Here is a 15,346-nt window from a genome sequence, read left to right as displayed (position 1 = left end):
AGGACAAACACGATGGAGGGAGGACGTGCCTCGTGAAGTGAAGCTGAATGTTCTAGCACCAGGATACATATTCGGCTGTCATTCTTGGTGGGTGGGGCCTCCTGAGCATTGTGTCATGAGTCCAGGTATTATTAGAGGTGCCTGTGAAGTTTGGGAGCAAGTCCGGGTGTCCTGGGGTGAATACGTATGTCGTGGATTACGTGTCTCTGCGTATGGCTCTTCTCCGTGTTGTGGAATGGGTCTCTGAGGACCGTGGGGCAAGTGTGAGCGCTCCGGGGCTAGTTTCTGGGTTAGGTGGCACGTCTCTGTGTAGTGCTGTGAGGCTAGATGTCATGTGGTGAAATGTGTCACAGGGTAGGTCTCAGCTAGTCTCTGTGCTCTGGCATGAGGCGAGGTGTGGGGGGACTCTGGGTGTGGTGGAGAAAACCTTTCTGTTACAGGGCAATCTCTTTGTACTGTGGGTTGATGCTACATGGTTTGAGGTGATAAGTCTTATGTTGTAGGGTGAGTCTGTCTGAAGGAATGTGGGTGTAGGTGTTGTGGGACAAGCATGTGGGTTTTATGAAGTATTGGTAAGTTGTAGGTCCTGTGAGTGAGTTTCCTGTGCTGCCAGTTTGTGACTAGTGTGATTCATGTGTGCACCGTAAGCTTGTTCTCAGTGCACATTAAGGGAAGCATAGCAAGGAGAGATGAGGTGAAGCAGTGGATTGTGGGTTGTCTCTGTGAATTATGGATCCTATGAGTCCTGAGCTTCTGATTTGGAGGAACTGTGCTTTGTGGGAGTGATTCTGGGTGTTCTGACTTTCATGGCAGTGATTTTTTTTTTGGATGTATTATCTGGAAAATCTGGGGATTGTGGGACATCTTCCTACATTGTAGGGCATGTCTAGGTGCTGTGGTGTATACACTGCAGTCTGAATACTGTGGGATGTATCTTGGAGTAATGAGGTGAGGCTGTGTCATGGGTTGATTCTAGAGATTCATAGCAAATTGTCTTGTCATAGGGCCAGTCTTTGCATTGTAGGGAATGTCTGTGCCTTATGGTGAATCTATGTGGGTTTTCTTAAAGCAGGGGGGAGACTCTCAGGTATGGGGTTGTGTCTGTACACGGTATGTATGGCATTTCAAGAGGTTGTGGTCCAATACTGTGTATTGTGAGGCAAGTGTGTATGATACAGGCTGACTGGAAATGTGGTGTTGGGTCTATTCTGGGGTTGTAAACAGAGTATGGGTTATTAAGGGGCAAATCTAGGCATAGGGGAGCTTTGTGTTTGTGCTGTGGGACTACTCTATATGCTGTAAGGCCTATCTGCTTTGTGATGCATTTCTGTGTGTTATGGGGTATGCCAGTGTGTAATGAGCATGTCTCGAGTTGGAAATCTTTATGTTGGGTGATGATTTGTTTTGTAGGGTGAGTTTATATGGCAGGCCATGTCTGTGTATCAGGGGGTGGGTCTCTCAGTGATATGGGGCAAGTCTGCATATTGTAAAGCTTATCTGTAGTACCGCAGTTCATATATTCATTTTGTGGGATGGTGTGAGGTTACAATGAGATTTTGTGTGTGTAGGAGAACTTGAGTGCTATGGGGCATGTCAGTGCATTGTGGGGAAAACCAGGTATGGGTTCAGTTTGTATCCTGTGATTTGATTCTAGATGTTTGGGAGTGAATTTGCATTCGGGACAGAGTCTGAGCATGACGTGACCATTCTGGGACTGTGGGGAGTGTCTGTGTATTTTCAAGGTATTCTGAACATTGTAGGCTGCATCTTTTCATTGGAGGTTTGTCAACGTGTTGTGGGGGTATGTGCACCACAGACTGTGTCTAGATTGTGGATCAAGGGTGCCTTGTGGGGCAAGGCTAAGTTGTAAAGCATGTCTGATGAGGAGCAAAACTATGTAATATGTCTTCATCCTGTGAGGGAAGTCTGTGTATCCTAAGGCAATTCTGGGTTTGGGGGATACGTGTTTTTCTATGTGGGGTATTTGTCTTGTAGAATGACTGTGTGCATGTGTGTGTATTGGGGTAAATGTGTGTATCAGAATGCAACTTTGTGTTTGTGGGAGAGATCTATGTGTTATAGAGTCCCTCTGTCCATGGCAAGTTAGCTGTATTAATGTATCATGGAGCTATTTTGTTCCCTGTAAAACATGTCTTAGAGGTGTATGGCAAGACTGTGAATTTGGGGATGTGGCTGGATGTCTGCAGTCGATCCTTACCAGAGTGGGGTAACTTTCTGTTGTAGAGTGAGACTGTGCATTTTCGGGAGGTTTTTCCATTGTGGAACTTAACTGTGGGTTATAGAGCACATCTTGGCATTATGGGGTAAGTCTTGGCATTATGGGGCAAGTCTGTTCACTCTAAGTTCATTGTAGGTATCATGAGACATTTCTGTAGTATTATGGTGCAAAACTGAGTTTTGAGGCAAGCCGAGTTGTTACGGTAATACTGAACGCCTACCGAGTAAGTCTTGGCATTTATTGGAGAATTTTTGCCTTGTAAGGTATATTTGTGCATTGTGATGGGATTCCATGGGCTATGCTGGGAGTCTCATGTCATGGAACATGTGTGAAATCATAAATTAGTCTAAGAATTGAGGGGTGAGCGTGGGAGTTATGGGAGAATCTGGGCGTTGTGAGGTTCATAAGCATGTTGTGGAGTGTTTCTTGGTGCGGTGGTGCAGGTCTGTGTGTTTGGGCACATATCTGGTGGCTGAGGTACGTGATGGGTTAATTATTTGCTCTGTGGTTGAGTCTCTGCATTGTGGGATAACACTGTGTAGGGGTAAAGTTTGTGCACCGAACGGTGAATTTGGAAGTTGTATCAATTTCTACGCATTTGTGGGGCAAGTCTGTTTTCTGTGGCATGTTTTAGAACTACTGGCCAAGAATGCTGGTGGGGGTGGGGTTGAGTCTAGGCATTTAAGGATGTGACAGGATGTTGTGGAGGAGTCCACTGATGATGGAGTGCATGTTTTGAGAAGTGTTTGTAAGTTGTTATGCAATACTGTGTGTTTCTGGGGGGGGAATATATCTTATGAGGCATATCTGTGTACTGTGGGATGTATGCTGTGGGAAAAGCTGTCCATTTTGGAACAAGTGTGTGTTTTCATGCAATTTGGGGTGCTGTGAAGTGGGCATTATAGAGGAAGCTCTGCAGTGTTATGGATTCTGTTCACTGGGGAGTATCTAAGCTGTGATTGTTGTCTGTACGTTCTATTGTGTATCTGGGCATTGTGGGGCAAATATGAGTTGTCAGCTGATTCTAAGTGAGGGCAAATCTATGTGCTATGCTGTGTTTGATGCAGGGTGGGTTTGTGTATTTTGGGCTGAGTATGCGTGCTTGGCACAAATTTGGGAATTGTGTGGTAGGTATGCGGTGTGGGAGCCTTGTTCTCTGGGGTAGGTCTGTGAGTTGTCAGTCATGGTTGTGCATTATGATGCAATTCTGTACATTGTAAGGCAACTCAAAAAAAAAAACTGTGACTTGAGTTTGAGTGCTGTTGTTCCTTTCTATTCATTGCAGGGCAACCATGGGCTTAGTGAGGGTGCTTCCATGGAGCCGTATTTTTATATTTTAATATAACTTGGCAGCTGTTTTTAAAGTTTCTGTGCGATATTGCGGGTTTGAGATGCTATGGGTTAAATCTGTACAAGTTTGGGTTTTGGTGCAAGTTTGGGATTTGTGGAGTTAGCGTGCCGTGAAGCAGAAGTGTGCCAGGCTGGTCTATATCTTGAAGAGTGAGTTGATGTGCTGTGATGTAATCCTGTGTGTTGCAAGAGAAGTTGGTGTCTGGGGACACATCTCTACACTATAGGATGTGCCTATGTGTTGTAGCGTATGTGTGTGCAGTGCTTGGGCAAATCTTTGCACCATGGGGTAACTGCATTAATTGTGAGATTGTTCTACCTATTGTAGGATGGATTATGTTTTGTGATGCTGCTCCACACCTTATTGGAAGAGGAGGTTGAGTTTTGTCACTGACCCCAAGTATTTTGGGGTCCGTCTTCTGATGAGGGGTGTGTGTGTGTATTTTGTATCAACTCTGAATACTGTGTAGCACATCTATGTGTCATGAGTTGACCCTATACAACGCATGGCAAATCTGTACACTCTGGGGTAACTTTGTGTGCTTTGGTGTGCACCTATGCGTGGTGGGCAGAGTCGTGGCTTATATCTAGGAACTGTAAAGAATGAATGACCGTGTCATGGAAGAGATGCATGCTGAGGCATGTCTCTCTGTAGGAAGAGTCGTGTGACATGAGAGGCATTTCCCCCTGGTGACTTGATATTGTGTATTGTAAAGGGCATATCAGTGCTTTGTGATATGATTCTGTACTTTTTGGGGAGAGTCTGAGTTGTGCATTTATGTCTGTGCACTGGGTTTTGTGCAATTCTCTATGCTGCACAATGAGCTAGTAGTTGGTGGAGCTAGTATGTCTGTGTAATGTGTTGTGGATGCCTATTGTAGGATGTGTCTTTGAACTGCAAGGCAGTTCAAACTCTAGGTGCTTTGTTGCTCCTATTTTCCTTGTAAGCCTGCTGTTTGCACTGCAGGGAGAGGGTGTTTTGTGAGGCGTGTCTCTGTTGTAGGGCATGTCGTGCATTGCTGTGCAGCTAAGCACTTTCAAGACAAATCTGTGTGCTGTGTATTTCTGTCTGTGCATTAATGATACGGTGTTTCTGGGTAGTGTGGAGTGAATCTGGGTATCATGAGGTGATTCTGGATGTTGTGACACATGTCTGTGCCCCTTTGTGTGTGGGGACCAGTCTAGGGTTGTGATATTAGATCAAACTGAGTAGGGTGGACCTATGCTTCACAGGACAAGTCTGTGCACAGTGGGTTAAATGTTCTCTGAGGCATGTTTGTGTTGTATACAAGGCGTTCTGACATCTGTCTGGATCGTGGGGGATGTCTATGCATTGGATGGCATGTCCAGGTGTGGATGGGCAAGTCTATGAGTTGAGGGGCATCTCTATGCATTTTAGGGCCTCTATGTGGTAGAGAAGTGGGGGCGGGGAGGATGCTTTGCAGTGAGCCTGAGTGTTGTGGTTCTAGTGTTTTCATTGTGGAATGACTGCATATGTTGTGGAGCAGATCAGTTGTGTAGAGTGGGTCTGTGCATTGTGATTCCGATCTTTGCATGGAGTGTGTGTTGCACGGCACGCTTGTGTTATGAGGTAGGCCGATGCCCTGTGGGGTTTATCTGTACTTAGTCGGGGTTTACATGTGGCATTGTGGTGCATGACTGTGCTATGTAAGAACTGTGTGTATTGTGTGGCAGTGTGGGCTTTGTGGAGCATACCACTTGGCATTGTGTTATTATTCTATTCATCATGGGGCAAGCTGGTGAGTTAGGGTTACGTCCATACTTTGAGAGGCATGTTATGGGGCAAGTTTGTGGGTTGTACTCTGTGACCTGTGGGTTGACTCTGAATGCTGTGATGTGCACGTGGTTAATGCAGGCAGACATCTGCATTGTGGGCGATATCAGTGCATCATGGGACGTGTTTTCAGATTGTGGGATAAGTCTGTGGTTATATGTTGTTTTTGAGTTGTACGGGTCCTGCATATCCTTTGGGGGACTATGTGGAGAGAACTGAAGGTCTTTGGGATCTTTGCGCTGTGATGTAACTGTTCCCTTGGGGAGCTGTGGGCTGTGGGGATGCTAGAGTGTACAGTGGGACGACATGGTGTGCTGCGGTGCCATTCTCTACTGTGTGGGAGGAGTTTACACCGGGACACTGAGTCTGTACAGTGTAGGGCATTCGAGGTCTTGTGTATCTGTGTGTTAGAAGGTTTTCTGTATGTTGTAGGACAAGTCTTGGTACTGGGAAATGAAGATATTTACTGGAGCCAGTGTGTGTTATGTGCCTAATACAGGCATTGCAGAGTGCATCTGCTCTGTCACATGATTCTGTATATAGAAGATCTGTTTGTGGGGAATGGGGCTATCGTGTGCTGAGGTACAAGCCTGTGTGCTGTGGAGCAAGTTTGAGTCCTGTGGAAAGACAATCTGCGTTATGGGGGGAGTCTGAGCATTGTGAGCAATTTGTGGGTTTTGACAGGGATGATGTGATACAATTCTGTGTGTTGGAGAAGTCTGCGTTGTGGATTGTTTCTAGGGATTTGAAATTGAGTTCTTCAATGCTGTGGGGCCAACGTGTTCTGTGGTGAGCATGCGTACTGCAGAGCCTGTATATATATGATAGAGTGCATTCAGTTGATGAGTGTTTGCATGGTCTGTATCACGGGTATGTCTATGCACTGAAATGTGTGCCTAGGTGTTGTGTGACGAGGCTTCGTGTTATGCGGAGACTCGGTGTGGTAACTGCTTCTGGGGGTTGCGAGCTAAGTGCAGTCATTATAGGAATTATAAGCAAAGGGTGGTGAGAGTGTGAGCTATGGTGTGACTCTGGGCTTTATGGGGGTATACCCCATGTGCTGTGGGTTGATTCTAATTATTTTAGATTAAGTCTTACCATCATAGTCCAGTTCCTTGCGTAGAAACAACAACAATAATAGCAACAACAAGATCAACTAACATTGATAACACTAATTCTGTGCCAGGCACTGTTCTAAACACTGTATAGGCATTCACTCATTTATTTCTCTTAACAGCCCTACTAAGTAGGTACTACTAGTATTCCAATTCATATCTGAGAAAAATAAGGCACAGAGAGGTTAAGAAACCTTTCCAAAGTCACACAGTTAGTAAACAATACATGTGGGATTGAAACCCTAGTAGTCTGAATCCTAAGCGTAAAGCTTTTAACCACAATCTATACTGCCCCTTTGTCTCTGGGCCTTGCGGGGATATGTCTGGGTGTTGTGGCATGTCCAGGGTTACAAAATACTAGGGATTATAAAATTTATCTAAGTAATGTGGGGCTTATCTGTGAATCGTGGGATGGGTCTTGTTGAGAGGGCATTGTTTTACATCGTTAGGAAATGCTAATATTTGCACTGTGTGGCAAGGCTTTCTATTTGTGGGCCAACGGCGTAAGGGGTATGTCAAGCCTCTGCTTTAAAGGAAAGTTGTGTGGTGATGGGATTTTGCGATTGTCAAAGAATTTCGTGTGTTTGCATGAGGTAGAAGGTATGTTGAAAGGTATGTTTACTTGTGCGTCTAGTCCCTGGATTATGGCGCGTATCCGTGCCTTGTGGAGTGGGTGTGGGTATTGTTGCTCAAAGTCTGCTTTCTAGGGGAAGTTTATACACTGTGAGGCAGTTCTGTGAGTCATGAGGGAACCATGTGTGCTGTGGGAAATGTGTATATGTTGTAGGGGTCTCCAGGCATGCTGGGGCTAATTGCTACATGGGGACGAGGGGCTGTGCATTGTAGGATGCCTCCGTGTGTTGTAATACGTGTGTGTGTGCACACATGCATAGGCGTGTTGTCATGGAATGTGTCTGTGCATTTTGGGGCCTGTCAGGGCTCATGGGAAGTATCTTCGTGTTGTGGAACATGTTTGCGCAATAGAGGCCAGGAGGCATGCTGCAGGGGGATCGGTTTGTGCATTGTGGAGTGAGGATGTGTTACGCGATGGTGAGGCCTCCCTGTACATGCTGACATACCGCTAGGTGTCTTGGGATATGTAATCTGTATTACGGAGTGTTCTCTGTATTCCTGAGGCAAGCCTCAGTTTACAGGAAAGGCCTTAGTTGTGGGTCTAGTCTGTGTGCTATAATGCAATTCCATGCATCGTGCAGGGCATACGTGTACAGGCTGAGCTGTTTTGGAGGAAATCTGTGTACTGCAGAGCATGTCTAGGTGTCTTTGGATGAGTCTGTGTATTGCAATGAGTCTGCATCATGGAGAACCTCTGGATTGTTGAGTGAGTCTGTGTGTTACAGGATGAGTCTTGGGATCACGGTACAAGTGTTGTAAATTTAGGAGCATGTTTGTGATTAGAAGATACATCCACACATGATAAAACAAAAATCTGAGTGTGGGAGGGTGTGTTGGTGCGATACAGGGCATATCACTGAGTTGTAGGGTGCATGCATGTGCGTTTGTGTGTTGTGGTGTGTTGTGGGTCTGTGCCTTGTGGGGTGAGTCTGGGTGTTGTGCATGTGAATGTTGTGGGATGAGGTTGTGTATGATGGAGCGAGCCTGTGCACTGTATAGCAAATTTCTTGACTGTGATACAGCTCTGTCTTTTGTGAGTGGCATCTGGTTTAGGGGTCTGTCTGTGCTCTGTAGAGCGTGTGGGGGTGTTGTGGGATAGCTGTGTGCTACAGAGCATCTGTACATGTTCTAGGGCTAGTCTGTGTGTCATGTGGCGAATCTTTGTGTTGTCAGATGCTAGGTATTTGAGGTAGACCCTCTTCGCTTTAATAGTAATGGGGTGGGGGGAGTGATAGTAACATATAGGAACAACTGCAATAGTTCCCATGTGCCAGGCACTGTACTAAGCGCTTAACATACTGTAACTCATTCAATCCTCACAACCACCCTTATCTTTGTCTTACAGATGAGCAAACTGAAGAACAGAGAAATATACTTACCCAAGGTGATACAATTAGAAAGGGGTGGAGCCTGGATCCTAACCCAGGTAGCCTGGGTCCAGAGGCCTTGCTCTTAACCAGTACACAAACCGTGTCTCTGTTGCAGGCCAGAGTCGTAGCTCAGTAATGTGGTAAAGTTTGTCTGCACACTACAATGGAAGCATCTGCATTGCAGGGGTAATATGCGTGTTGTGTGCCTGTCTATGCACTGGGGAAAGTTTATGTGAATTGTTGGTTTTCCATTTTAGGGTTAAGTCTGCGTTACGATGCGATCCTGTGCACTGCACATAGAAGACATCTATGTGTTCACAGGTGTGCCCATGAATCGTAAATTTTGTTGAGTGTGATTAAGTGGCGGGGCAAGTCTATGCCCTAAAGGGCTTGTCTGCCCACTTAGGGTGAGTCTCAGTGCTCGGTCGTGTTCGTGTGTGTTGTGGGGTGAGTATGTGTATTAACGGAAGAACCTGTGCATTTGGGTGGAATTCTGTGCCTGGTTGAGCATAGCTGGTTTACGGGCAGCGGCATGAGCAGTGAGACTAGTCTGTGTGGCCTGAGGTAGATCCGGGACTTGTAGGGCAAATGGTTGCACATGTTGTGGGCATGTGTTCTCCCTGTGTAGCCACCCTAAGGAGTGTGGTTTTCGCGAAGTGAATCTGTGTGACAAACGTGTGTTGCGACGCAGTTACGTGCACCGTGGGGATGGGGTGCTGCGCTGTGGGACGTGTTTGTGTGTTTGCATCTGTGCTGTGAAGTAAGTGAGGGAAGTCTGGATCATGTCTGTGACTGTGCCCTGAGGAGCAGATCTGGACGCTTTAGGCGCTGCTGCGGCATGAGTGTGTCTGTTCTAGAGCGAGTCTGTCCGTTGTAGGGCCAATCTGCATGCTGTGGTGCAGTGCTGTGCACCGTGGGGGGGGGTCTATTTATTGCAGTGTGTCTAAGGAATTCGGGGCACGTTTCATCGATTCAGGGCCACAGTATGTGTGGTGACCGTATGCATGGTGGAGGTCTAGATGTTGCGGGGCAAACGAGCGTACCATGAGGCAAGTATTTGTACTGTGTGGCGACTGCATTGGTTATAAAGTGAACTGGTGCCCTGTAGGAAAAGGTTGTGTGCTGGGCTGCATTCCTGTGCTTCATGGGGGGATAAACATCCTGTAAGATATACTACTGCGTCTCTGTGATGTGGGGTGAGCTTGTCTGAGTGCCGTGGAGAGAGTCTCTGTGCTCTGGGTTTTAATCTGTGTGCCATGAGGTAGGTCTTCAAGTTGTGGGGTGAGTCTGTGTTCTTAGGGGCATGTCCTTTTGCTGGGGGATGAGTCTGTGTCTTGGGGAGAGCCCGTGCATCCTAGGGCCAGTCTGCCTGAAGTGGGGAGGGCCTGTATCCTGTGAAGAAAGTTTGTGGGGTGATGTAGGCTGTAGGGAGTGTCTGTGTGCTATGGGGAGACCCTCTATGCCATGGGTTTAGTTTGTGTGTTGCAGGGTGAGTCTGCGTGACTTGGGTAGGGTCTGTAGACTATGGAGCAAGTGTGGGTCCTTTTGGAATGGTCTGTGTCCTGTGGTGCTTGTCTATGTGCCACGAAGCAAGTCTGTCTGTTGCGGGAGAGTATGTCTCTGTGTGGGTGGCCAAGCTTGGCCGTGGACTGTATTCTGGGAGGGATTCTGTGTTCTGTGGAGAAGCCATGTGCTCCTGGGTGCCTCCATGTGTTGTGGGATAAGGCTGTGTGCCCTGAGTTGGGGGGGGGGGTGCGATCTGTGTGATCTAGGGAGTGTTTCTGGGATGTGAGGGGAGTCTGTGCCCTGGGGAGAATCCTGGCCATGGGTTTAGTCAGTGGGGCACTGGGAGAAATCTGTGTGCTGTGGGGAGTCTGCACGCCTTGGGCAGAGACCGTGTTCCGGGGTGAGAGTTTGTATCCTGCAGGGCATGTCTGTGTCCTATGGGGTCAGTCTGTATTCGCTAGAGAGACGTGCCAGGCAAAGGGCCTGCGTGATATGGGGACACTCTGTGATGTCAGGATTGTGTGTGTTTGTGTGTGTGTGTCATGGATAGAGTCTATGGAAGAGTGAGTCTGTCACGTGGGGCAGGTCTGCGTCCCTTAGGTGAGACTTTTTGCCTTGCGGAGAACATGTGTGCTTTTGGGTGAGTCAGTGATACGGGGCGAGGTGGGGGGGATGTGTCTGCTATGGGGGCAAGTCTTTCTGCTGCGGTGCCTGTCCATGTGCCATGGGAAGAGTCTGTGTGCTGCAAGGGCAAGTGCGTGCGTGCGCGTGTGTGTGTATTAATTGACCAGTGGACATTAGAGGGTAAGTTGGCACATTGCAGCGCAAGTCTGTTTTAGGGCAAATTCTCCTTTAATATCTACAAATAATAGCAACACTTACACAACGGTCCCCACGCAACAGGCACCGTTCTGAAGGTGCTATTATGCATCTGCATTTTACGTCTGAGAAAACTGAAGCGCCCTGTGCTATGGTCATGCAGCTAGCAAGAGGCAGAGGTCTGAAACCAGGCCGTCTGCTCCCCGCGCCCACACTATCGTGAGTCCCCCGAGGCCCTGGGGACATCAGTGGCCTCCAACACTGGGGATACTTCGTGGTCACTGCCGGGCACATTGAGAGCAGGTAATTTGGAAGAAAAGGGGAGTAGCTCAAAGCCTTCCATGTATTTAAAAAAAAAGAAAAATAACGAAACGCTCTATTTACAATAAGGATGGCAGTTTAGGGATCCCTGGGTGGCGCAGCGGTTTGGCGCCTGCCTTTGGCCCAGGGCGCTATCCTGGAGACCCGGGATCGAATCCCACATCGGGCTCCCGGTGCATGGAGCCTGCTTCTCCCTCTGCCTGTGTGTGTCTCTGCCTCTCTCTCTCTCACTGTGTGCCTATCATAAATAAATTAAAAAAAAAAAAAAAAAAAAAAAAGGATGGCAGTTTAGCCCAGAGAAACTGACATCACGACTGCAGAAGGGCTCCTCCAGTGACGTCGGCCCCCAAACAGCCCCCCCCTCGCCGCCGCAGCCGCATTCGGGCCCCTGCAGAGGAGCAAATGCGCATGCCCCGGCGAGCCGCTGTTGCCAGGGAAACCAGCCACCAGTCACAAACAAACCACCGCCTAACTGCGCAAGTCAAGAAATGACCCGGCCGTGGCTGTGAGCCAAAAGAGCCCCTTGCACTGAGGGCGGCCAGGGCATCCTCCCACCCAATGCCCCCTATTTTCCTTCCCGAATCGGTAAAGCCTAGAGGCTAGAGGCCAGAGTCCGAAGTCATTAGAGAAAAAAGGCTGCGGTGGGGGTGGGGATGGGGGTGGGGCTGTCAACAGTAGGTGGCAGGTGATCTTAATAATCAAATATGTCTGTGAGCAACGTTTAACTCTTCTCCCACTAAGGGTCTGTGTTTCATGCTGGAGCCTTCCACCTACAGTGAAAAGAGGTGAGCCACTGGGGTGTGTCTACCTACAAGAGATGGTGGCAGTGGTGGCATGGATTGGGACTCATCCTAACTCCTTTAAATCCCTAGATCAGACTACTGCCAGCAACAGGCTGGCAGATATCATTTATTTCTGCTCCTCATACATTCCTTACATTTCCTTCTTCTACCATTCTAGAAAATTCCAGGAACTGAGTCCAGACAGCTTTAATTCTCCGAGTACCTGAGGAGTAGAAAAAAAGGTGAAGGAGGAACCTTAGGAGTAACTCTACTAACCCTGGTGTGGGGGGGGGGGGGGGATTTCGAACATACAATTAGGATGCCAACTGTGTCCAAGAGGAATAGCATATCTGGAACAGTGGTTTTATATACTCGGATTCCTCGATTTTAATTTGTAAAAAGCATCTGATAAAAATATAATTTTGGAATATTTAAAATCTAAAAATCCTGTTTGAAAACCACTACCCTAAACCGCATGTGCCTAGAATTCTTGAAAGGCATGAGCACGAACATGATGTTTTAGCATGTTGAAGCTGCAAGAAGGTAAGAGTGCTATTGTGGAATGTGACCATCTTAGGTAGAAAGAACATGGCTTATCTGTGGACACTATACCCTAGCTAATGGGACAGCAGTTGTTGCCATTTCAAATCAGTGGAAGAGGTTGGATTATTCAATAAATGATGCTGAAACAATTGGTGACCTATTTGGAAAAAAAACAAAATTAGATCCTACTTCATATTCATACCATATACCAAAATGAATTCCAGATGAATCAGAGTTAATCATAAAAAAAATGAAGCAATGAAATAACTAGAAAAAATACAGGTCAATATACTCATCAAAGGAAAGAAATAAATCATAAAATCAAAAACTGATAGCTGAGGATATCTAAAAATGTAAAGCTGCATCATGTAAAAAAAAAACCCAGCATAAATGGTACAAAATCAATAGGCAAACAACAACTGGGAAATAATGTTTTTACCACATATGATAAATAAATTAGGTGATAATGTATAAGGTGGTGGTGGAGGAGAAATCTTAAACTGGTTCATACCATTTGATCCAGAAATTCCACGTCTATGAATTGATCCTAGGGGGGTAAAAAAAAAAAAAAAACAGAAAAGCACACAGAGGTTTATATGGAAAGATATTCCTTAAACTATAACAGCAAAAATTGCACATATATGCATTCAATAACAGGACATTTAGTGAGACACCTATATGATCAGAAATTATGCAGCCAGAGAACGTTGCCTTCTTGCGGAATGTTTAAAAATATGAGGAACTGCTCCCAATATATTGCTTAATGATTATTAAAGCAAGTCGAAAACTGTATGTACATATGATTTTCATTTTCTATATATAAGGATCTACTTATATGCATTTATCTGTATGTTTTCAGGGGCGAGGGACCGAGAGTAATCCTTCCGTATTTTAAACAATGAATATGTGACTTTTTTACAAGAAAGGGGAAAGGTGGGATTTTTAATAAGCTATTTTAATAAGTGCTCTAAAAGCAGTGGGAGCACAGAAAAGAAAGTCTAGGCAGAAAGACAATAAAAAACCAAAGCCTAAATGTACCTATATGGCAATGGAGGATCCAGCAAAACAAAGTATGTACTACATGAAGATCACAGTATTATGTGCATTTGAACAGGTACAGAATTTCTTATACAAGATGGACTCCTGGAAAATTTTCTTCACTACACCAGAGAATGGTCACATGTCCCTGGATGCGCCAGTCATTCTCTCTGCCGCAGTGCTCTCAGTGCAATGCCCCCCTCCCTTTGCCTGCAACACACTCACCCCCCCCCCCGTCCCCCCTGCAAAACATGCCACCCGCAGACATTTTTGGCTTGGAAAAATGGCCCATCTTGTGAGCTTTCTTTTAATCTCTTCCTTCTTATTTTTCCTCCTCCACTGCCTGCCTGTCATCTCACTCAAAAATTTACCTATCTCGTTGGCTCCTTCCTGTTGAAGTGACACACAACCTGAATTTCAAAGAAATAAAAAGGCCACCACTTCAGCTTTTTTTTTTTTTCTTTTCCTCGCAGAAATGGATCTACAAATACGATTTCCAGGTGAAAGGGGGCACAAAAGCTTACACATTTTCAGGCACATTTCAGAAACCAACGTAAAAGCTCTTTTGATAGGAATCTCTGCTATCCTTCTCACATCCCTTCTCAAATAAAGAAGCACTGAGAATATTCTGTCCTTACTGTACAAATCGATGTCCATGAATACAAATAAATTATTTTCAAAATACAGGCAGTCACAATATTCATTATTTCTTTTCCATGATTTTTCATCGTAAAATCAAATTTTAATCTTTCCCATTCAACACATGTTCATCTCTCACATGAAGCAATTAAGCTGAACATGCAGGCTGCCTTCGTCATTTTCTCTCCTGTACAGACATCCAGTCACATGATTTTCTTAATTAAAAAAAAAATGAGGCATGGTATCCTTCCCATTGCAAAGTAACAGTTTTCTCATGCTCTCTCCATACAAGGACAGGAACTCAGATCTGAGAACATCTTCAATCATAACCCATCCTATCAAGTCTAATCCAAACATCGTAAGACTGAGATACTGTTCCGAGTACAATTTCTCATCCTGGTAACATCTTCGTCAAGTCACAGGTTGGGAAATATCTTACCAGAGTCACAAGGGGAAGATTTCTATATTTCCTTCCAGCAACTCATTTGCCATTTAAGAAACAAGCTTTAAACTCATAAAGTGACCGTGGATTATTTAGAATCTAATGAATCCATTTTCCCAATACTGCTGATTAGAATCAGGAATTCCTACACAGTTCTGTATTACTCTATTCCATCAAAACATGTCACTGGCTTTGAAAAGCGTATTTTGGGTATCTATTTTACAAAAGATTTCTCAGCTACTTACCAGCTGCAAGCGCTCTGCTTCTCCACCAGCTCTGAGGCTGTCGCACTGAAGGGGGGGCGGGAAAGCGGCAGCAGCCACTTGAAAATGAGCTGTGCTCTGAAGAAGGGATTAGCTCTGTGGAAAGAAATGAAATGCCTTGGGATTATCCTCCAATTCCTCCAAAAACACAGAATCATTTTAAGTATCACATGCTAAAAAGTACATGCTCATCACAGAACTGATTTTAGTAGCAAAACTTCTGATCTAAAACACAGTTAAATTGCCTTGATTTCCAGTGGAACCCCTACAATGTCATGGACTTTTGGCTCTCCCGTCTCCTGGCAACAGTCTCATTAATATTTTTTTTTCTGCAGTGGTCCTACTAGGCATCAGAGAACATTGACAAGGTCTAGTCTCTGGTGGCATTTTTTTGTTCAGTACGTGTTTTCCCCCACACAAGTAATAAGGAGAGTCAGACATTCAATAACATGTTCTCTAGAGGAAGATTCTGGATTGGAATGCATTCCATT

At 45.7% G+C, this 15,346-nt stretch overlaps 1 long non-coding RNA gene across 1 annotated transcript in view; it reads right to left on the bottom strand.

Moving 5' to 3' along the window:
• The window catches only part of LOC119868528, a 52,763-nt gene extending 37,861 nt beyond the window's left edge, over positions 1 to 14,902 (bottom strand). Inside the window, exons 1-2 of the long non-coding RNA XR_005386470.1 lie at positions 14,838 to 14,902; positions 12,985 to 13,020 (exon numbers count right to left, since the gene is read on the bottom strand). This is a non-coding gene — a long non-coding RNA (uncharacterized LOC119868528). The remainder of the gene's footprint in view (positions 1 to 12,984; positions 13,021 to 14,837) is intronic.
• Positions 14,903 to 15,346: the final 444 nt, after the last annotated feature.

This window comes from Canis lupus, chromosome X, assembly GCF_011100685.1.
Source record: "Canis lupus familiaris isolate Mischka breed German Shepherd chromosome X, alternate assembly UU_Cfam_GSD_1.0, whole genome shotgun sequence".
NCBI classification, from domain to species: Eukaryota; Metazoa; Chordata; class Mammalia; order Carnivora; family Canidae; genus Canis; species Canis lupus.
This window is presented reverse-complemented; position numbering and strand designations above follow the sequence as displayed.